General features: G+C 38.7%; 1 long non-coding RNA gene across 1 annotated transcript; it reads left to right on the forward strand.

The window, feature by feature from the left end:
* The first annotated feature begins 1,330 nt into the window (after positions 1 to 1,330).
* Positions 1,331 to 24,285, forward strand: LOC136170645 (uncharacterized). The gene is made up of 3 exons (XR_010663659.1): positions 1,331 to 1,442; positions 20,588 to 20,701; positions 24,132 to 24,285. It is a non-coding gene; the product is annotated as an uncharacterized lncRNA (long non-coding RNA).
* The last annotated feature ends 128 nt before the right edge of the window (positions 24,286 to 24,413 follow it).

A 24,413-nucleotide genomic window follows, 5' to 3' on the forward strand; every position in this document is an offset into this window, starting at 1 on the left:
GTTGTTCCCAGTATCAGGGTCTTTTCCAATGAGTCGGCTCTTCACATCAGGTGGCCAAAGTATTAGAGCTTCAGCTTCAGCATCAGTCCTTCTAATGAATAGTTCAGGGTTGATTTCCTTTAGGATTGACTGATTTGATCTCCCTGTTGTCCAAGGGACTCTCAAGAGTCTTCTCCAGAACCACAGTTCAAAAGCATCAATTCTTTGGCTCTCAGCCTTCTTTATGGTTCAACTCTCACATCCATACATGACTACTGGAAAAATCATAGCTTTGATTAGATGAATTTTAGTTGGCAAACTGATGTCTCTAGTTTTTCTTATGCTGTCTAGGTTTGTCATAGCTTTCCTTTCAAAGACCAAGTGTCTTTTAATTTCATGGCTGTAGTCACCCACAGTGATTTTGGAGCCTGAGAACACAAAATCTGTCACTACTTCCACTTTTCCCCCTTCTATTTGCCATGAAGTGATGGGACCAGATGCCATGATCTCAGTTTTTTGAATGTTGAGTTTTAAGCTAGCTTTTTCTCTCTCCTCTTTCACCCTCATCAAGAAACTCTTTAGTTCCTCTTCACTTTCTGCCACTAGAGTGGTATCATCTACATATCTGAGATTGTTGGTATTTCTCCTGGAAATATCCTGATTGCAGCTTGTGATTCATCCAACCCAGCATTTCATATGATGTACTCTGCATATAAATTAAAAAAGCAGAGTAACAATATATGGACTTGACATACTCCTTTCCCAATTTGGAACCAGTCAGTTGCTCCATGTCTGGTTCTAACTGTTGCTTCTTGACCTATATGCAGGTTTCTCAGGAGACAAGTAAGGTGGTCTTGTATTCCCATCTCTTTAAAGAATTTTCCACAGTTTTTTGTGATCCACACAGCCTATGGCTATGTGGATCATAATTTGTATCTTCACACTATTTAGCATCATCCCTCGTACTTAAAAGGCACAGAAGTATTTGTTTAGCAATGAAATCAATGCATCCAAGGCCAGATCTACTGCACAGCAGTAGCCTGTGACCAAAATGTTCTTACAAATAAGGACAGAAAAAGTCAAAGCTCAACTTTCTAAGTTTCAAATAAATACTTCCCTTATTTTCTCTATCAAAACTCAGTACTGAGCATATTAAATCAGAATCAACTGAGCAGTTTAGAGTGTAACCTAAAGTAAACCCAAGTAAACATTTTTCTTTCCCTTTCTTTTTTTCTTCCTTGGGAACAGATGACACTTTACTAGACAAAAAGGAAAAATCTGGGTGGGAGAAATTGGGTGGGGCAAGTTAAGCCCACATTCCACTACTAGATTTAGTTGAAAATACCAAGCTGTTTTCAAGAAGTCTGAATTTAACCGACTCCCTCACACAGTACTCAGGGGTGCCTTCCTTGAAGAACTGAAAGCAGAAGGAATTGGGAGCTGAGAGTAATGCTCAACAAAAGGTAATTATTTTAAATCAAAACATATGCAGGAAGGGTGAACTTAAGCTAAATTCCAAGGGGCAATTGCCACTCAGCTTTCACTTCTCAGGCCTATCTTCTCTGATAAATTTCCCCTGGTTACATAAAAAAAGAGGTGGTGTGGGGTTTGCTTTGCCATTCCTTAAAATAGTGCTTTTAAATAAACCGTCTCCTTTTAATACCCTAGTGCCTCTCATCTCCTAATTACCCTATATATAATACCTGGTACAATGTGGTCTTAATATGTAAGTAATGAGAAGATGAGGAACAAGTGGTAGAAGAATTAAAAGGAGGAAGAAAAGGTAGGAAAGATAGTTCCTGTCCTGATTACTCAGTGTCTAAGAGTTCTGGGAGACTTGGGAAGCCTTTTGATTGTGGCAATGGTGGAATTTATTTTTCAGTTTGTAATGCATAGTGTTATTTCTCATGGTTGTGTCAATTTGATGAAACAGCTGCTATTAGTTTGGGATGATTGGGGAGAATCTGTGGGCAATCAGTGCAAAGAGCCTAACTGGGCTGCAATCTCCAGCAGTGATAACTTTGGGTGACAGAACTTAAGTCCTGTCATTTGGATACTTGGACTTTGGGGAAGTGAGAAATAATAATTAGAGGTTAGCCTAATGAGGCTAGAGAAATGAAAACAGAGGCTTGATTATATTTCTTCACAAATACAGAGAAATGCCCATCAGCCCTGGCCCCAACAATGGAAGTGACCCAAGAGTGCAGAGCAAGGAACAGGACTCTCAAGGCCAAAGCCAAAAGAGTGAACTCAAGGGCAGATGTGCCATGGGTCTAGCCTCGAAGGGCTTCTGGCACAGAAGGGCAGGATGGACCCCCAGCCAGGGACCATCCTGGCTGGTGGACACTCTAACTTTATGAAGGGATTCTGTTTAGCCAATCCTAGATGGGGGCTTTTCAAAGTTCCAGAAAACAGCAGGGAGTATTAATAGTGCCTAGGAAATACACAGATGTCTGAGATGCCAGAGGTGCAAGAGTGGGTGACATTTCTGGAGTTTTATTTAGAGGACACATAGATTTCTAGAGCTCAGGGTTGGAGCAAAGATGTTCTTGATCTCACAGAAAGAGCAAATTCTGAGACCCCTTTAGGGAATGCAATTCACAGTAAAGAAAAGCCTTCTAGGAAAAGCAGGTCTCTCAGAACTAGAGAAGTAAGAGGAAGAAAGAGAGAATGATCCCTTCAGAAACCCCAAAACAACTGTTCTGATAAGGTGAGAGCACTGGGGAACTCTGAGTCGGGATGGGTACTACCCCTCAGGATCCTGAGACCTACCTGTCCTCTGAGTAACACCTTTCCAGTGGATGACTTCCTCTGGCACATTTCTGCCCACTGATGACCCAGCCTAAATTCTAAATCCTCCAATAAAATGACACCAGCCATTTTACCATCCTCTCCAAACATCTGGCCTTCCTTTGATCTTCCTCTTGATCATGAAATTCCCCTTAAAAACCCCATTGGTTGCCATGGATTTTTAAAAATTGTTTATGTTTTGCTATTTTCTGCTCACTTAGGGCCTTAACATTCCCAATGCTTTCTCTATTAGTTTGGGTCCATTCAGAAGATGAAACTGCCACTAGTTATTTGAATAGAGAGAACTTAACATGTTTTTAAAGCCTGCTAATGAGATATAGAGCTGTTAGCAAAGTAAATAAAAGGATAAATGTGTGCATGCTAAGTCACTTCAGTCATGTCTGACTCTTTGCAAACCTGTATACCATAGCCCACCAGGTTCCTCTGCCCATGGAATTTTCCAGGCAAGAATACTGGAGTGGGTTGCCATTTCCTACTCCAATGGGTCTTCCCAACCCAGAGACCGAACCCAAGTCTGTTGAGTCTCCTGCACTGGCAGATGGATTCTTCCCCACTGTGCCACCTGGGAAACCCAGTACCGCTATATATACATAATTTATATTCAATGATCAATTCCAGCTCTTACTCCTGTACTAGTTTTATCTGTCAGAAATGTGTAGTTAATGTTCTCCTTCTGAGCAGATGGCCCCTAACAATTCCAAAGCAAGCTGTTTCTTCTCTAACTCATCCTCACTCTGCAGTGTTTCCATTAAATGTAACCCATTTCCATAGGTTATTCATGTGAATCGCTCCTTGACATATAATACCTCCCAGACTTCGTATTAGAGGCCCATGATTTAGGACTAGGACTTGCTCTCCCCTCACCGCATTTCAGTATGGAATCTCTTCCTACCATGTCTCAAAAATCACATTGTGGTATAATTTCAAGCTCACTTTGCTTATACTACACACTCGGCAGGTTAGAGAGACCGTACGATGTAGTGTGAATCCTGGGCCACAGTGTGTGTGTGAGCACTCAGTTGCTCAGTCGTGTCTGACCCTTTGTGACCCCATGGACTGTAGCCTGCCAGGCTCCTTTGGGTCCAGGGAATTTTCCAGGCAAGAATACTGGAGCAGATTGCCACTTCCTTCTCCAGGGGATCTTCCTGACCCAGGGATCGAACCTGTGTCTCCTGTGGCTCCTGCATTGGGAGGCAGATTCTTTATCACTATGCCACCTGGGAAGACCCCTGAGAAGCCCCCTGGACCAGGTTGCCTGTATCTAAATCCTTGCCTTCCCTTTTACCTGCTGTGCATGTCCTTGTGAACACAGCTCCTTAAATGTCTATAAGTTTAGTTTCTATAAGCTTCATTTCTCTATCTGTAAAATGTAAGCAATAGTGGTACCTACTTTAAAGGATTGTTCTTAAGTTGAAGTGATATGCAGGGAGTAAATAATCAATGACAGATACTATTAGTATAAGGATATTAAGTCTATCAGTTATTTCCTTCTCACCAATATTTTCTGGGTACAAAACACTAAGTCCCTCCCAATACTCTTATTCTTCTTCTCGTCTTACACTTATCCTCCATAGGTACCACTTTCATGGGTTTATCAAGGTGACTGTCTCCCTCTCTTTCTTTAGTTTATCAACCAAGTCAGTTAGACTCTGGTTATACATACTTCCCTGGCCATGCATCCATCACTCCTCCCAGTATCTAAGACCATAGTTTTGTCTTTTAAATCTCATTTCTCACCATCTCTTTATTGGGACTTTCAACTCCCACATCTTCCTTTCTCTTCCAAGCCTTTGCTGTCAATAGATAAATTATGTCTATCATCTATGCTATATTGGCTTTTGATTCCTAGGCCCAGGCCTCTTAGTTTCTTTTCAGTTAACGTCGTTCTTGCAGCATTTTAAACTTGAGATGTGCTGGGAGGAGATTTCCAGGAGCAAGTTAACAGGAATCTTCAAGTGGCCGAGGAATCATGAGAGCAGACATGAAAACTTAAGGTAATAACTTTCAAGAGCTTGGTGATCTGTCTTGGGTATTTGACTTGGACAGAATGCTTATTTCATATAGGTTAAGCAGGGCATCTCAAGACTGTCAGAAAATGAATCTGTCTTTGTTATGCCAAAGAAATCTGTTATCTAGTCAAAACAACTAGTCAAATAATTTCCACATTAATTTTTCATTTTATGCTTGCATTTGCACATCCAGCCCAAAACTCTCCAAGGAATAAATTATTATTTCAGTATGTGAAGGTTTAGTTTCTTTTCCTGGCTACTCCAAACCATCCACATTATAAAAGTTAAACTATCTATCGTGCTTCATAAATGTACTTCCAAGAGCCAGAGAAGCGGCATCAGGAGTGGGGAATTTCTTATGTGTCCATGCATGTACAGAGTTCAAGCTCTAGGAATAAATGTGTCAAGAATGTGTAACTGCTGCCGAGTAATTATGCAACTTACATTTCTGCCAATAAAATTTGAGCCTGAGTTATGTAAGCTTGAATTATAAATCCAACTTTTGCACCAGTTATCACTGAGATGTGGAAAGAAGGAACATTATAAAGGGTAGAGGGGAAGAAAAATGAATGACAAGTAATAGTCTTCAGGTGAATCTGGGAGTGCACAGTAAATGTTAGTGTTGGTTACTTTAGCTTGTACAGAAGCCACTGTCATTTTTTAATTCTTGCAACATGTCTTCTTTGTGACTTTTTAGTAGCACAGTTGTCTCAAGGGTGCAAGCACAGAATGGGAGTCTAAATTTTTTAAAATGTCAATAGAAAACACATATATTCTCCTGTTCAACACTGCAAACATTAAAAGTAACTAAAACTGACTTCCATGCCTAATCCCAGTTGGCTCCCAGAGGCATCCCCCATAAACTGAGGTATAATCCTTCCAGTACATTCACATACAAAGACATACATATATGTTATATAATACATATAATTATGTAATATAGATATTATATTATAAAATCGATTAATGTGTGTGTGAGAGTAAGTTTTATATATCTGGTATCATACCATACGTGTCATTATGAAACTTACTTCTTTCACATAACAGTATATAATGAAGATCTTTGATTTCACTACATACAGATCTATCTCATTCTACTTAACTGCTAAACTCTGTCTGCATACAAATAAGATGTTTCTAGTTTATGTGATTACAAACAATTCTGCCATAAGTAGCTTATATATGTGAGAGTAGAGCTTTCTTTAAATGGAGAAATAAAATTATTAGATCCTAGGCATATGAATTTTTAATTTAAATGTGTATCATCACATTCATACCAGGAATGCAAGAGGATACCATTTCACTATACCCTAGCCAACAATGATATTTTACATCTTGTCGATCTGAAATGGTATTTCTTAATTGATGTGAAGTGTTTTCTCATTATTGATGTGGTGAAAATATGCTTCATTGTTGTTCCAATTTGCACTTCTTTGTGAGTGAGATTTGACCTATTTGTATATGTTTATTGTTACTTGTATTTCCTCCTCTTTGAATTCACTTTTCATATCCTGTGCACACTTTTCTTGGACGGTTTATGACCTCTTCTTCTTACTGACATAGGAGTGCTTTGAATATCTTGGATTTTGGTCAAGGCAACTTTAGGGACACCATTCACATTGTGGTCCACAGGAAGTCTCCCCCTGGTGGTGTACAGTGTACAATTTACAGTCACACGGCAGTTCTTCATCTTTTGTTTGTAATAAATTGTGGAAGCATTTTTTCCTTAATCTGTCTCCTGTCTTTTAACTTTGGTTGTGTTATTTTTTTCATAGTAGAATAGTCATACCTAATCAGTCTTTTCCCTCGTGTTGTTTGCCTTCTCTGTCTTGTTTAAAATGGTCTTTCCTACCAAAGGTAATGAGACATTTTCCTGTATTTCCTCTGATTGTTTTCATAGTTTTTTTTTTAATGCTTGTATCTTTAATGTTTCTGAAAATTATTAAATTTTGTAAATGATGTGAAATAGGAATCTAAACATTATTTTTCCTATTAATCATAACCAACAGTCCCAACAAATTATTGGATAGGTATCCTATCCCCTTATCTAAAATACTACCTTTATTATATACTCTTTTTTCCTATACTCCTGAGTGCATTTGGGGTTCTACACTACAGTCTTATGAGTAAAATAATATTTGGAGAAAGTACTCATTTAGCTACACTAGGGTTATCACTATCTACTAATAACTGAGAGGTTGAGATTAAAATAAGAATCCATTCAATATTGGCTTTAATACATAGTATACAACTTGATGTTAAACTTTGTGTTGTAAATTATGTGAAATTCTCAACTCTGAGAGGAGGCTCAGTCTATCTTATTAGTTTGTCTGTCATATTTATAGAGTCCCTACATTGAAAACCCTGTCTAGTTGCTCTTATAAGCATATAGTTAGAACTGGTAGATCTTACATAATGCTTCTATACAAGATTCTGGTGCCCAGTTAAGCAGCCAAACTTTTTTTTCCTGAATACTATGCTTGACTTGAAAATGCTTAACTTGATTTAACCATGTACATAGTAAATTAATAAAAATTAATAACTATATCTTTTAGCTTTAAATGTATAGATCACTTGCAACAAAAGTGTAAAGCATTTGAGCTTTTCCATAGGGCCATGAGGACCTTAAGTGTAAGATACATCTGGTAGCCCAGTTTGACAAATACTCAGCACTAAATACACATTTGCAGGGTGAAAGAAGCCAATGCCAGGCTTAACTTTAACAAAAAACTTTTTTTGTTTTTTAATGGGAGTATAGTTGCTTTAAATGTTGTGCAAGCTTAACTTAAAAAAAAGCATTATTATTATTATTTCTTTTTTCTAGACACTTTACTGATTTGCTTCATTCAGAGTTGCTATTTTGCTCTTATTGCTTTACAATGTATGATATTAGAAAAGTTCAGTAGCTCAGTTGTGTCCAACTCTGCAACCCCATGGATTGCAGCACACCAGGCTTCCCTGTCCTTCACCATTTCCTGGAGCTTGCTCAAACTGATGTCCATCAAGTCAGTGATGCCATCCAATCATCTTGTCCTCTGTCATCCTCTTCTCCTGCCTTCAATCTTTCCCAGCATCAGGGTCTTTTCTAATGAGTCAGCTCTTTGCATCAGAGTCCAAAGTATTGGACTTGGCATTAATCTGTCTTTCTTAGCCAGAAAACTTCAAGTCAACTTATCCTTTTCTTTGAGATCTATTTAAATCCAAGACTTAGTTATTTGGTTATTGGTTAAAAGAAAAAACAACCTGAAGTATAAATCTCGTTGTCCATATTTGCTTTCCATGTAGACCAATTGAATGAAAACTAACTTTCCTCTCCCTTCTCTCCAGATATGCTGGTATTTTTGAGTGATGCTAGCTTATTCTGACTGATATTTGCAACTCTGTTCTTCTTTCTTGAAGCAAGTGTGAGATAATGCAAAGGCAAAGTCAAATCCTGGATTTACAGATTCTTAGAACTGGAAATGCCTTGAGATATTCTAGTCTAACCATCTCATTTTAGAACTGGGATGATTGCCCTGTTGACACGACTTTATTTTATATATATATATGTATAAATATAAAATAATTTTAGTTATATATATTTAAAATTTATATGAACTAATCATTTGAAATAAGAGTCTAAATATATTTACAAACACATGAAGTTCACTCTTCTTTCTTTAAAATATCCATAGCACCTACTGAATGTACATGAATGTGCAATTATAAGAATGTGAGGATGGAGAAGTTACTGATTATCACCCATTAGCCTGATAGGAATGGTTAAAATGTGAAACAATTTCCAGCAACATGTGGAATTCTGGCTGGCTGCTTTTTTATTTCAAAGTCTGTTTTATTTTCTGAAACAGTTTCTTATCACATTTATTTATTATTTCTCAAAGGGGTGCTGGGAAATATTCTGCCTTTATTGCTATTCTCATGTTCACACGTGAGAAAATCAAGTTCACACAGAGCTTAGCATTCTCTTCCTGGAAATATGTACTTAAAATAACCCACAAAACACTCAGCTATCTGTCACTCAGCTCAGCACCCTTTTCTAGTCCTTTCTCTTCCAGCCTGAGGGCTTTCACACAGATGAAGCTGATATTACATGGAAATTCCCCAAATCAAGGCTTGTTTAAAAATCCCCAAGAGACACTGGACTAGGCATATCCCCATGTGGCTGAAGATACATGCACACAAAATGATACCAATAAACTTGGGAAGAAGACATGTAATATCAAAAATGCACACTTAATAGAAGAGAATGTTTGTCTTCAGTGCAGAGAGGTGAAATAAGAGGATGTTGTGAAAACAACCTTAAATTTTATTTTTGCTTCTCCCCACCCCTATTCCTCATCCCAACCCAGTTTTCCAAAAGTATCTTATTCCAATATTTAAGAAAAACTTTAGTGTTTTTCTCTGCACACGGTGGAATTTCACCAATTTCTTCGGAATGACAAGTATCAGAAAAAGTTCTGCGGCTGCTAAGATCACTGTTCCATAATCTATCAAGAGTCAAGATCTCACAGGAAGAAAATTTGCAGTAGATTAACTTAAAGTTAAAAAAAAAAAAGAAAAACAACGGACAGTCAGGAGACCACTTGGATTTTAATCTCAGTTCTGTGCTGATAATGGTAACCACTCATAGCTAAGTACTTTTTTAACAGTTTATAAAACATGTTCACATTTATTAATCTATTTGATCTTCATAGCAACTCTTCAGGGAGCTGTTATATAAATGAAAGAACTAAAACTCAGACTGCTTAAATGACTTTATAAAAATCATTTTAGAATATTTATTTTTACTTATTTATTTGGCTGCACTAGGTCTTAGCTGAGTTAAGGCATACAGAATCTTTGGTCTGTGTTGCGGCAGGCAGGAACTTTACTTGCAGCATGTGGGATCTAATTCCCTGACCAGTGATTGAACCCAGGACCCCTGAAAAGGGGGTGCAGAGTCTTAGCTACTGGACACCAGGGAAACCCCTTACATGACACTAAGATTGCTTAATTTGTGATCTATACTTTTTCTGTGTTCTGAGAGCAGTTTCCTAACCTTTCTTGGCTTCACATTAGTAAATATAACATTTGCCAACTGATATTACAGGAATGTATAAGAGAAAAGTGATGATACTATGAATGAAGTGGTTACTTGGGATAAAAGTGCTAAGTAGGTTAATTAATATATAATAATAAATAATAAATTGAGTGTTATTTAAATTAAATAATGTATTAAATAAATTGAGTACTATAACATTGTATTAAATTATTATATACATTATGTATAAATAAATAGATTATTTATGTGCAAATAAGTTTACACAATATATATGTATATATAGGTAGATACAGATAGTTACCATTATTTGTATGTTATTATTATTATATGGCTTATTATTACTTTTGAAATATTTGCAACCAAGTCTTTGCAGTTTATAAACTATCTTAAAGGGATGGTATTTAGCAGGGACCTAGGAACACTCAAATTAGATCCACACAGTCAAGCAGCCTTCTCTTTGAGTTTCTCAAGAGAAATAATATATAGAATCCAGTGTTGGGTGAAGTATCTTTTCATCTATTAGCTGGAGATCTGGCCCCAAATCCAGGATAACTGCCAAGGGAGATTGGTTGGGTTAAATTGAATCTATAGTTGAATCTTGGATTTTATCCCTCCATTGAGGAAGAAGCCCATTAGCCAGAAAACTGAAGAGGAAGTATGTGAGGAGGGCATGGAGGAGATGAATGGCCCACTGCTCTCCTGAGGATAGGCCCAGCTCTCCATAATACTCTAATCTGGAAAAGCTACAGCATCTGACCCTAAGGAGCTCTACGCTGAGGCTTTAGCTCCTAACGCCTAGAAAACTAGCCCAATTGGAGTCCTTGAACTTGACCAATCCCTAGCAATGGTTTTCTTCTATGGAAGGCAAGAGTGTTAAGAGTGCTGTATGTATTGGGATACAGAGATGAATATTTGCTTGTGACTGTGTGTGCATATAGAGAAAGAGATACGGACAGATTATGAATAACTGACTTAAATGAAAACTTCCCAGAAATTGTCCACTCAACAGAGAACAGATATAGAGGTAGTCCTTCTCTGGAGATAATTTCTTAGAATATAGATTCCTATAGATTATGTGGAGATAGTCAGTTACAAATAATATATACATTTGAGATATGTAAGTTGAAAGAATTCAATGTAGATGGTAGAATAGGCAAAGAGAAGTCTGGTGTTTTAAAGGTTTGGACAGAAGAAAATGCCGGTATTCCCCCAGTACTATTTTAGGAGAAGTTCTCTCAGCAATGGAGTCCTATTCTTCTGACAGAAATGTTCCTTAAAGACTGGCATTTTAGTCAGTCACCACTGAAGAAGTGAAATCATCCCTCCAAACTGGCCAGCCTCTTGGGCTTTGGGTCAGAACTTTCCCTAATACCTCCCTTGGCATCCTAAGCTGCCTGTTGGAAAGGAGACTTGATTGAAATGGCCACCTAAATTTTCTGTCTCAGGATATATTTTAGGCTTTAGATAATAAGTTAGCACTCTAGTTTCTAAGGCAACGCTAGTCATACCCACTTGTCTGTTATTTTTATCATGGCTCTTACTTCCCTGCCTTCCAGAAGAGCCATAAGAACCCAATATCCCCAAAAGTCCATACATGGATAGTTCTGTTTGAGGTATGTCTGGTATCCATGTGCATGTGGGAGTTCACCTCCCCCAGCCACCTGCTCCTCTTAATTAGGATTGCAACAGCAAGACTCCAAGGTTCCTGGCCTAGACCCAGTCACACTCACTAGTCCCCAAGCACTGACTTGAACTCTCAGTTTTGGTCCTAGGTTTGCATACAGTTGAAATAAATAGTTTTTGTCAAGATTTTACTATTTCATTTGCTTGTATTTCCCAATTCTGGTCCCCCAAAGCAGTGTTGGAGGGACATAAGTAAGCATAATAGATGGCCCAGAATTTTAAGTATGATCCTGTTTCTTTTTTTTTTCAATTAAAAAAGTTTTTTAACTTATTTTATTTATTTATTTTTGACTGCCCCGTGTGTTTGTTTCTGGGAGAGGGGCTACTCTCTAGCTGTGGCATGAGGGCTTCTCTTTGCGGGGACCTCTCTTGTTGTAGAGCACGGGCTCTAGGGCATGCAGGTTTCAGTAGCTGTGTGCCCGGGCTACAATGCCATGAGGCGTGTGGGATCCTCCCAACCCGGGGACTGAAGCTGTGTCCCTTGCACTAGCTGGTTCACCAGGGAGGTCCCTGCCCCTGTTTTTACAAGTTCTGTGCCTTGTTTACCACTGCATCACTAGGACCTGATAGTGTTATAATGCATAGCAGACAATCAAGAAATATTTTTTGATTATCAATTCAGTTCAGTTCAGTCGCTCAGTCATGTCTGACTCTGTGACCCCATGGACTGCAGCACTCCAGGCTTCCCTGTCCATCACCAACTCCCGAAATTTACTCAAACTTATGTCCATCGAGTCAGGGATGCCATCCAACCATCTCATCCTCTGTCATCCCCTTCTCCTCCTACCTTCAATCTTTCCCAGCATCAGGGGCTTTTCCAATGAGTCAGTTCTTCACATCAGGTGGCCAAAGTATTGGAGTTTCAGCTTCAGCATCAGTCCTTCCAATGAATATTCAGGACTGACTTCCTTTAGGATGGACTGGTTGGATCTCCTTGCAGTCCAAGGGACTCTCAAAAGTCTTCTCCAACATCACAGTTCAAAAACATTAATTCTTTGGCCCTCAGCTTTCTTTATGGATTTCATTATCAATTAATTAACCATTAGTGAAATAACTGGTTAAGCCATCATTAATTAATTAATCTAGGATGCAAAAATCCAAATGAAATAATCAAGTCAGTAATGGATAAATAGAAAATGAGTCAGTTTGACATCAAGTTTGTAATTAATTTAAAGAGGACTGTTAACTGAGGGCTGAGATTTTAGTGATGGTTTTCAGGTGGATCTGGGGCTCCAGAAGTATGAAGGAGGAGGACCCAGGTGACTGGAGTCCCTAAGGCAGAAGGTGCAGGGTCAGAATGGGAAGGCAGTGGTTTGTGTCAGAACAATCAGAGAAGCAAGAAAGAGGGTGATTATGAAAATCACTGTAACATGCCAAGTCAAGTTTTGACTTTATCATTTTGGTGGTAAGATGATATTGAAGATTTCTGAGCAAGGAAATTCATGATAAAACCTAAAGTTCAGGGCTAAATATGAATTTTTATTTTTCATATCAGAAGAGGTAATTGTTGAAAACATGAGAACAAATGAAAAAGATTTTTTAAATCCACTAACATAAAAATTACCTCTCCCTCCCTGGTTCCTCAATATGACCCTCACTGTACAGAATTTTTTTGATAATACCTGTCTACTTTACTGTGTTTCTGTGAGTATCTGTGTTTGCTAGCAAAAGGTAAGCCCCTTTTTGGGAAGGGGCCATACAGGGCCTTATATAGGACCAAGAAAATTTCAGAATGGGGGAAGTACTTCATAAATGTTTGTCCTATGAATAAATAAATGAGCATTTAGTTCACAAAGCAACTTCATAACCATTTTATCTCATTTAATTCTAACATCTGCCCTGTGAAACAGATTTTTTTTTCATTTATTTTTATTAGTTGGAGGCTAATTACTTTACAATATTGTAGTGGTTTTTGCCATACATTGACATGAATCAGCCATGGGTTTACATGTGTTCCCCATCCCGATCCCCCCTCCCGCCTCCCTCTCCATCCCATCCCTCTGGGTCTTCCCAGTGCACCAGCCCTGAGCACTTGTCTCATGCATCCAATCTGGGCTGGTGATCTTGAAACAGATATTATTATTCTCTGAGGGAGATCAGGTCTGGGCATAGGGGGATGTCAAAACTGTGGGAAAATAAAGAACAAATGGGAAAATCAGAGAGGCCAGAGAGGTAAGGCAACAGCCAGGACCCCAGTGGCAGGAGCCACCAAAGACAGAGCCAAGAGAGCTGGGGGACTGCACGGGGGTCAGCTCTTCAGGGGTCACAGACAGGACTGCTCAGAAGTGGGGGAGGAGGGGACAGAAGGTAAAATGTCCAGGGCCAAGAAGAAGGGAGGTCATGGAAGAAGAAGTGGAGTGGGGGGAGACTGCACCATAAATGCATCATTTAGAGAAATTTGACACTGAAAGAGAAGAGTGAAGCTCAAAGAAACAAGACGCACGGTGATCTTCCCCCAAACCTCGGACATGTTTTGGACAGAGGACACTGACCAGCACAGAAAGAGGCATGCACGCGGGCGCGTGAGGTGAGGTGCTGCTGGACAGCAGACAGCTCAGGTCTCACACGTGCTCTCTCGCGGATATCATGTGATCAACCCCAGCATAGCTTGATCAGTGGTTAGATGTATCTAAGTACATAGCTAGTTTGCTTGTTCCAGACAGCCATCCTTCCCCATGTATTACCAGACTCCACTATCTTTGAAAATATGTTTTCTCTTTCTTTGGATCTTAAAAATAGTCTGCCCCCCAAGAGAAATCACTGCCTCTTAGATGACATTCTGCCAGGCCAAAGCTACAAAACCTCACCCAAAATAGATCGAATATTTTAAATATTTTCTTATTTGCACCCCTCACAAGTATGCCTGCAATGCAAAGCCAATTATGAGACTGACTTTTTTTTTTTCCCTGAAATGAGAGAAGACATATTTTCTGATAAAAAAGTGGACACTAGGTCTCACCACATGGTGTTGGTTGGATTTCAGCCAGCCTTCCCTAAGCCTAGGACAGGGAGAGGGAACACCTACAGCTGAGTTAACACGTGTAGAGTAAGGAGATCTCTGTTAGCATTTACCATCTGGGAGTCTAGCTCATGCACTTGTCTGAGCTTCCCCATTAGAAAAGTGATTCTGTAAAGGCAGGTGCAGTGTTTTTACAAGATTACAAAAGGCACATAGCCTAACACCAAGCCTTTCAGGTAATAGGTGTTCAGAGGTTGGTTGAATGAATGAATGAACAAAGCTATCCGAGAAGAATCCAATTTACAGCTCTGAGTGACAAGAGGAATTTCTTGTGAATGAAACCTCTTTGCTTTCTCTGAGGGGAAAGCAAATCCAACAGAAAGAGTGAGGGAAGAGTGGAAACCATAGAACCATCCGAAATAGGGAGACAGATATTTCTTGTTGGAGACTGGGGGAATTGTTTAGTCCTGTTGGGTAGAAGTGGAGAACAATAACTTGTCTCAGATGGCCCTTCTTCCCGCCACACTGGATCTTCTCCGACCTCACTCCCTTTCCATCTTGTCAAGTCCTCACCCTCATCCCACGCAACCATGTCCTTCTTCTTCTACCTCGTGCCTCGGGAGACCAGCCCCTCCTTCTTTCTTCTTTGCCCCATAAGTGCAGGCTCTCCCTTCAACCATACCCTATTGATAAAACATAGGCTATGGCTTAAGGTGTTAGCCCTTAAGGGTAACTACTGTTTCCATGGTATCAAAGCTATACTACAAATGTGTGACTAAGTTGAGGACTTCCCATTCAGGGCAGATCCCCTCTCCTGCTAGTCAGGCTGGCCCTGTGAAGAACACCACTGGTCTGAGGACAAAGGAGGGCAATGGCTTTTCCCAGTGTCCTATAGGTGACCACATACTAGTGACCTGGAGAGAGAGTTCTCAGCTGTATAGCAGTTTCTTTTAAAAAAAAAAAAAAAAAGTTTAAGGATAGAATAAAACCTGTGTACATGCTCTGCAGAATTGACAAATGTAATAATTTTGTCATCATTGCCTGAGATCTTCTTTTACATCTTGCAGAAAATTTTCAAGTTCCTTGATTTTGTGGCCAGTACCACATTCTCTCTCCCTCTCATGGGAAATCACTGTGTTGAACTTTGGGGCTTCCCAGGTGGTCTAGTGGTAAAGAGTCTGCCTACCAATGCAGGAGATGTAAGAGATGTAGGTTCAAATCCCTCGCTTGGAAAAATCCCGTGGAGATCACTTTGGTATTCTTGCCTGGAGAATCCCATAGACAGAGGAGCCTGGCAGGCTACAGTCCATGGGGTCACACAGGGTCAATCACAAATGAAGTGACTTAGCAGTAGCATGTTGAATTTGGTGTGGTTCTACCATCACAGGTATTTATATAATTCATAGGAATAGAATCAATCATCCATCCCTTTTAGCTGCTATATAGTATTCCATTCTATACTTTTGTTTATATAGCCTCTCCCTCACTGATGGCTGTTGGAAATTTTGCAATGATATTGCAATTACAGATGATATTCCAAAGAGCTGCCTTTTACATGCTTGCTAAAGAATGTGGGAGTTTCCCAAGAAGATTTACCTAAAAATGGAATTGCTAGATAAGAAATGCATACACGGAGTATCACTGGATGTTGCCAAATCACTGCAAAGTGAATGTACCAATTTACTTTCTTACACAAAATATATACACATTACCAGCAATATTTAGTTTTTCAATATCAAATGTCTTTTTTTTTTATCACTTTTCTGGTTATGAACTGGTATTAATGTATTATCTTGCATTTTCTGGTTACTAATGAGTTTGGGCATCATTTCATGGTTTTGGGCCTTTGAATTTTTTTCATCTGTGGATTGTAATATCCTATTCCCATTTTCCACTGGGTTTTTCTCTGTGTGTGTATCTTTGTGCCTTTCTCTCTCTCCCTCCCATACCTACCACAATTGATTTTCAGGCATTTTTTGATATTCTAGATTCTAATCTTTTGTTTTATACCTTGCACATCTTCTCTTGGCTTGTCTTTTCACTTTGTATATGACGGCTTTTGTTGCACAGAAGTTTTTACATCTTGAAATCTTCAAGTAACTAAATTTTCTTTAGTTTAAATTTCTTTAGCTTAATTTTTACTTTATAGAAATAAATATTACTTAGCTTTTTCTTGGTTAAAAAATGTTTCAAAATCTCAGTGGCTTATGGCAGACATTTATTTCTTACTCTTTGGTCAGTAGCAACTCCGCTGGTCCTGGTTGGTTTCACTGGCCCAGCGGAGCTCTTTGTGTGTCATCTTCTGAAACTCAAGCTGAAGAGCAGCCGTGATCTGGGCTGTATTGGATTCCTGCTTTGCTATAACAAGTTACCACAAACTGGGTGGCTTCAGACAACAGAAATTTATTTTTCCACCATTGTGGAGGCCAGGAGTCCAAAATCAAGGTGTTGAGAGGGTTGTTGGCTTTTTCTGACGACTCAGAGAGAATCTGTTCCACGCCTCTCTCCTAACTCCTAAGGTTGCTGGCAATCCTTAGCATTACAAATATTTATTTACTTATTTGACTGCATCAGGTCTTATTTGCAGCACCCAGGTACTTCACTGCAGCATGTGGGATCTTTCACTGTGGTGTGAGGGCCTGTCTCTAATTGTGGCAATCAGGCTCCAGAGTCCATGGACTCACTAGTTGAAATGCATAGGCTTAGTTGCCCCACAGACTTAGTTCCCCCATGGCATGTGGGGGAACTTAGTTTCAGATCAGGGATCGAACCCGTGTCTCCTGCATTGGATGGTGGAGTCTTAACCACTGGACCATCAGGGAAGTCCCTGTCCTTTTCTTATAAGGACACTTATCATAGGATGTAGGGCCTAGCTAGATAATCCATCCAGGCTACAGTCCAGGGGATCAAAAACAGTCTGACACAACTTAGCAAATAAGCACAACACAGATAATCCTGTATGATTTCAACTTGAAATTCTTAATTATTAAAACATCTGCAAAGACCCCATTTTCAAACACATTGACAGGTTCTGGATGAATATATCTTTGAGGGGACGGGAAGACCCCATTCAATTCCATGGCACCTGTTGTTATCACAGCAAAGGGCAGACACTCAAGAGCAAAAGCAAAATGTGATGCCTCTTAAAACCTCCACTTGGGATGGGCACATCGTCCCTTTTAGCCACATCCCATGATTCACAGCAAAACCCAGGTCAAGACCTCCTAGGAAGAGCACTGCAGCAATACAAGGCAGAGGACATGAGCATTTAATCCCAGTCACAGAGGAAGTGAATATTTGGCTGTAAGAATCCTATCTATTACAAACCACATTATTTTTGAAGTCAAATCATACATGCAACTCTCAATAAAAGGCAGTCATCATCTTCCTCACCCACTCCTGTAACTGATCCTCTCCCTAGGCAATGACCCTCAATGACTCCTTCTCAGCCTCCTTTTCTGGGCTCTAAATGGGGTGTCAGTTCCCACACCTCTTCTCTTCGCTGCCTGCATCATTTTTTTTTTTTTATTTTCAGGGAACTTATTCCTGGTTTAAAAATACTATCTATAAATGGACAACTCTCAAAGGTGCATCTCCAGCCTCATCCTCCCCCATTAACACCAGATTTGTTCATCCCAGGACCTATCTGTGCTTCTACTTGGATGCCTCTTATCATCTTAATATGCTTAACATATGTCTCATGTGATTTCCCACCCCCTCCATGAAATCTATACCTCCCTCAGTGGTCCCCGTTTCATGAAATCACACTCCCACTCAGTTATCCGGACCATGAAAGGAGATATCCTTGATTCCTCTCTTTTTCTCACATCCCTCATCCAAACCATCCAGATGTGTCCAAAATTCAGAGCTTTCTCAGTCCTCTGAGCACAACGGCCCTAGTCCCAGGAGTACCTCATGCCTAGAAGGAGGCAGCAGCTCCCTCCTGCTTCTTCCCTCTCACTCTTGCCACCTGTTCTGCACAAGTGCGTGTGCACTCTGCCAGAGTGATCCTTTTCTCTCTGCGCGACACCTTCCAGTGCCTTTCCCTCTGACTTGGAGGGAACAAAACCCAAAGTCCTTGCCGTGGCCATACGGTTCTGGATGATCTGAGCCACTGGAGGTCACTTCTCCCAATTACTCTGAAATCTCTGTTATTCCTTCAGTATGTACCTCCTATGCCTGCAGCCAGAAATGCCCTTCCTTCCTGTAGCCTCACTGCTTACTCCTTCATTTTTTTTTTATCCACTTCTCTATTGAAAAACTTTCCCAAAGAGGACTTTCTGATTTCCTCTCTTCCTCTGCACTTTCTAATTTTTTCTGTACAGCACTTTCCCCTGCCTCATATTATATATTTATGTATTAGCTAATGGGTTTATCTGTCTCCCTTCATCGAAATGTATTTTGTTCACAGTGAACGCCTAGAACAGGCCCTGGCATGTGGGTGAGACTCAATAAACATTTGTTCTGTGAATGAATGAACTATTGTAGGGGGAGTTGGTAATTGCTTTCATATTCCTAACAATATTCTAATTCAACTATTTACTAAAAGTTCAAAAGTAGACATTTATTACTAATTTCCTGCTAAACAAAATGCAGATTTAGCTCTCTTATCTAGCATCATCCTACTAACATGTTCTTGCTCATTCTCCTCTGAATCTAATTACATCATCACTGTTTTGGTGAATTCACAATGTAATGTTTACACAATTACACCTGTAAATTTTTCTCACAGTTGACCTGTGTAGTGTACAATAGCTACTTTTCCTTTCTCATACAAATATTTAATTTTTCCTGAAATTATAATGACCTCAATCTTATAGTTACTTGTTTTCTACGTACCTATCATAAATACTTTTCCCAAGAACATATCAGGTAATCTATCTACTTGCCTTTTTCTTAAAATATCTTTTCTGGAGTCCTCTGCTCCAATCTCTGCTGATTGGTTTCTGGACCAGCTGTTGTCCTGGAATTTTCTTTCACCCTCATTATGGGACCACTTTTTACCTCTGTCATGGGTTTGCATCCCCTGTTTTCTGATCCTTGTCTTCGAAGCTTCTTGGTTTCTAGTTTTAGCTCCTACTTTTTTCTCCCTTTAAAATATATAACTTCAAGAACTTGATGACTTCAGAAGACAATATGTTTTCATTCATTTTACTGAATGACCAGTGGGCCCTCTGAATCTGGAAACTTCTGCCCTTTAGTTTGAGGAAATTTTAATTTATGATTTCTTTCATAATTTCCCTCCCACAATTTTCTGGAGTGCTCAGATGTTGGCTATTTGCTTGATTCTCTAATGTTCTTTTCTCTCCTTTTTCCCATCTTGTCTTTTTCTTCTACTTTTCTGGAAGATTTTTCTAAACTTTATCCTCCATTTCTTGAATTGAATTTTATTGAATTTCTGTCATAGTATTTTTCATTTACAATAGTTCTTTCCTGTTCCCTGCAAATACCTTTTTACAGAGTATTTCTTGTTTTGTGGCTACAGTATCTTCTCTTATCTCTCTGAGAATGGTAATTATTGTTTTCTTGAAGTTATATGGTAATTATAGTTTTCTTAACGTTTTCTTCCATTTCTCACCCTCCCCCTTTTTCCTCTGAGTTTCTTTTTTTCTGTTGTTCTAATCTTTTTTTCAGAGCTTTCCTTTAATTCGATGGTCATATTTAAGAGGTTCATCATAATGAGATGCTAAACAGTTGACTGAAAGTTCCTTTCAATTCACAAAAGTTCACAAAAGGGTTTTGGGTGATAAGATAGACATTTCCAGGGTCCCTCAAATTTTGCCTTTAGATCCTTTTTCCATGGGTCTGCCAGTTTCCCTGAAGTGGGATCCCCCAGTTTCCTTTCTGTGGAGTGCAGGCTCAGTGTTCCTTGAGCAGACATTCATTTCAACGTCTGTTTTCAGCACAGGGCATTTTTTCTGTCCACTGCTTTGCCTGACATTCTGAGGCCAGCACTTCTCTCCAGAAAATCAACTTCATGTCTGTCTGGTTGGGTGAGGGGTGGGCATCTGGGTTGGTGGGGGGGCAGAGGAGTATCTAGGCTTCTAACTGTTCCTTACTTGGATTTTTAGCCTAACCTGTTTTCTGCTCCCTCTCTCATCTCAGAGATTCCCAAGCTTCCACATCCTGAGTTTTTCCTGGTTCTGAGGCTATAATTGGCTTCTTTCTTGTCTATCGGCCTTCTGCTGCACAGGGCCAGAGTTCAGTTTCTCAGCTCTGGTAAGTCAATTACTAACCATCCGTCCACTTTCCATATTTCAGAATTTGGCTCACATCAACCTGTGTTGACTCTTTTCCAGTACTTTGCCCTGTAGGATTTATGATTTTTTTATTTCTTTGCTATCATTTTGATGAGATTTGGGGAAGGAGCAGAAATAAATGAGGGATGTGCATGTAATCTGCTGAGTTTAACCATATCCTCCATCTTTTTCTTTAGTCTTTTCATTTGTATGTTCTACTTTTTATGATTTAAGAATTCTGCCATCCTCTATCTTAAATATATTCTCCTACAATTTTTCCTAATCATTTTCAAGTTTTGTTTTTCATGTAGTCTAGATTCTTTTGCTGTGGGTGGAAATTCTGAATCTAATTGTATTATTTTCATATAATTGGTTGTAACCTTACTATGAAAAATACACCATTTTCTCCCTAATCTATAATGCCCTCACTATTATTTTAAATGTTTTCATAAATGCTTGGGACTGTTTCTAAGCTTTCTACCTTATCCTATTAATCTATTTGTCTTATTTTAACTAGAATTGTCCTATAAATATATTGGTGCTTTTCTTTAGATTTTTACTTTTCCATATTACTTTTAGGATTATTTTGTCAAATTCTATAAAATAGATCATTTAGGGGTTTTAATTGTAATAGTAAATGCATAGGTTAATATGAGAAGAATTTACATGTTTATAATTTTGAGGTTTGCCATTTTATAAAAGTGATATATTTCACCATTCAGGCAGAACTTTTATGTCCTTAAATCCAGGACATAAGCATTTTGTAATTTGCTTGCACATATTTTGTTACATTTATTTCCCAGGTAATGCACACTTTTGTTGCTAATAATAACATAGTTTTCCACTATATTTTAAAATTAAAGACGGCTGGTTACAGAAACTCTGAATTTTTGCATACTGAACTTGATTCCAATAATCTTGCTAACCTCTTTTAGTAGTTCTAACATATTTGATGATTCTCTTTTGACATAGATAATCATATCATAGCAAATAAATAGCAAATAAATAAATCATATCATAGCAAATAGCAAGTTTTTCTTTCTAATTTCAATAACTCCTATTTCTTTTTTCTATTTCTTTGTCTTGGCTAGGACTTCCAATGCATTTTTTAATTGCAGAAGAGATAATAGTCATTCTTGTCTTTTCATTGATTATAATGGGAATACTTTTAAATTTCATCATTAATCGTGATGTTTGCTCTATATTTCTGGTAAATATCTCTTATGTTTACAAAGATTCTGGTGCTAGTTTTTTAAGAGCTTTTTTTTTTCTATAAGTGATTACTAATTTTACCAAGCATTCAGTTTCAGTTCAGTCGCTCAATCATGTCAATTCTTTGCGACCCCAAGGACTGCAGCACGCCAGGCTTCCCTGTCCATCGCCAACTCCTGGAGCTTGCTCAAACTCATGTCCATCGAGTTGGTGATGCCATCCTACCATCTCATCCTCTGTCATCCCCTTCTCCTCCCACCTTCAATCTTTCCTAGATCAGGGTCTTTTCCAATGTGTCAGTTCTTTGCATCAGGTGGCCAAAGTATTGGAGTTTCAGCTTCAGTATCAGTCCTTCCAATCAGTCCTACCAAGCATTATTTTTTATCTATTGAGATGAGCTTTCACTTTCCTTTTTTCTATTTTTATAGACTTTTAAACTGCTAATAGTGTATAATATATCAATAGATTTTCAGATTTTGACCATCACAGAATTGGCCCTGTCTTTTTTTTTTTTTTTTTGCACTGTTAGATTCAATGTGCTAATTTTTTCATCTAGGTTCATAAGTACATTTAGTCTAATTTCTTTTTCTTTTTCTTTCTTTCTTTCTTTTTTTTTTTTTTTTTTTTTTTTACCATTTTTGTTGTCCAATTTTGATATTAACATTCTACCAATCTGATTTTATTGTTTATAAACCTGAGTTTCTGGACATACTTCATTTGAGTAAAAGAAGGTATGTGTGTGTGGGAGACAGGTTGTTTTACTGCCTTTTAAAATGCTTGAAATATCTGTTAAATTCAATAAAGTAGATATTTTAAGTTGGAAGAATGTATATTTTTCATGGAACTCAATGAATTGATTTTAATTTTGAATGAGAAAAGTATGGCTTGCTTTTACTTTTCCCAAATTGACCCACTAGCAAAATAAAACTGCTCACCACTGCAAGCTGGCAAATCCTCAGTTGGAAATGAAAGAATACAATGAATCATCCAGGTGTTTCCAAATGTCTTTTTAGAGTTGTTATGGTTTGATCAGGTAGATACAGCCTATGCCAGGCAAGCTGTTCTTTATCTGGGATGATCCAAGTGGGAAATATATTCCACAGAAGTTTCCTATGTAAATCCTGTATTTTTAGTGTCATTTACAAATGACTTCTGGAAAAAGTGAATATTATTATCCCATGACTGAGATTAGCAACATATATCTCTTTTCTTTCTTTTTATTCCCTTTCCTTTTTTATTTCCTGTTTACTTTTTTTTTTTTTAAAGTAAAAGGACAATGAAAAAAGAATTTTTCTATGTCATGGTGTATATTACATGAAATTTGTTATTCTTCCAACTACATAGTTCCTGCACAATAAGTTTATTTTCAAATACACAAAATAGGCTGAATGATTGCTCATCCACAAAACCCTGGACTCAGAATTTATCTAGGGAAACATACGTCTCTTTTCTAAAGACATAATCCAAAAATATTTAGCCATTTATCTCCTAAAAACCATGCAAAATGCATGTCCTTTCTATGTTTCCTGCTGATAATACTTTCCCCATTTGTAGCACAACTTTTCATTCCTCTGGAAAGCTGGTACTTATTTTATTCATAGATGGTAAATTATGCCCTGATCCTGCTCAACCAAAGGGTCTTACTCAAACAAGCAGGGAGAATACTGCTTAGGATATAACCAGCGGTGGCCATGGAAAGCACCACATGGAAACAGGCCTCACTGAGTTACAGTCATTCTGCCCGGAGATCACAGGCACCAAACCTCTCTGGACACAGGTCCTATCTTCACATCAACTTCACCAGCCGAGTTGTTTTCAGAGCTTAGGGATGCCTGCCCCACCAAGTGTTCAAGCTCAGCAGTTTGTCAGACTACGGAGTGTTATTCTATCTTTACAACCTGTCCCCAGCAGCCCAAACTGGTTGTGTTCCCAAAGTTTATTTCCAAATCTTTTCTTTGGGATCAGAGAGCATTTTCCCATAGGAACAATTTTTATAAACAGTGGTGTTCCACAAATGCCTGGTTGAGCCACAGCGTACTTGAAATGCAGCAGTGACTGTCCTATTCCCACAAGCCATTATTTATTTTGCTTCCCTGGGAAAGTGCATTCTGGGTTTCAGCTTGGGATGCCTGGAGCTCACCTCTCCCTCCGCCTGGCAGCCTTTGCTGTAGATTTTTTTTTTTTTTTTTTTTTTTTAGGCCGTGCTGCAGTAGCTGTTGGAAAGAGGGGACAGAGTAGCCTTTCCCCCAAAAAGGTGAGTGTAGGTTGACAGAGATGCCTCTGGGTAACTTAGTGCTTTGGAACTGAGGAAGGAAGCCACGATGGGGCTCAGTCACTTCCCCAGTCTTCTGAGGGAGGCAAAATGGGCAGGGACTTTCTCCTAAGTAGAGCTCATTTCTAATTCAGATCTTCCTAAATAGGAAAAAGGCTTATACAAGTTATACCTAAGATTTTTGAAGACCATGCTTCTGGGCTTGTAA

The sequence above is a fragment of the Muntiacus reevesi genome, chromosome 6, assembly GCF_963930625.1.
Source record: "Muntiacus reevesi chromosome 6, mMunRee1.1, whole genome shotgun sequence".
Taxonomy (NCBI): Eukaryota; Metazoa; Chordata; class Mammalia; order Artiodactyla; family Cervidae; genus Muntiacus; species Muntiacus reevesi.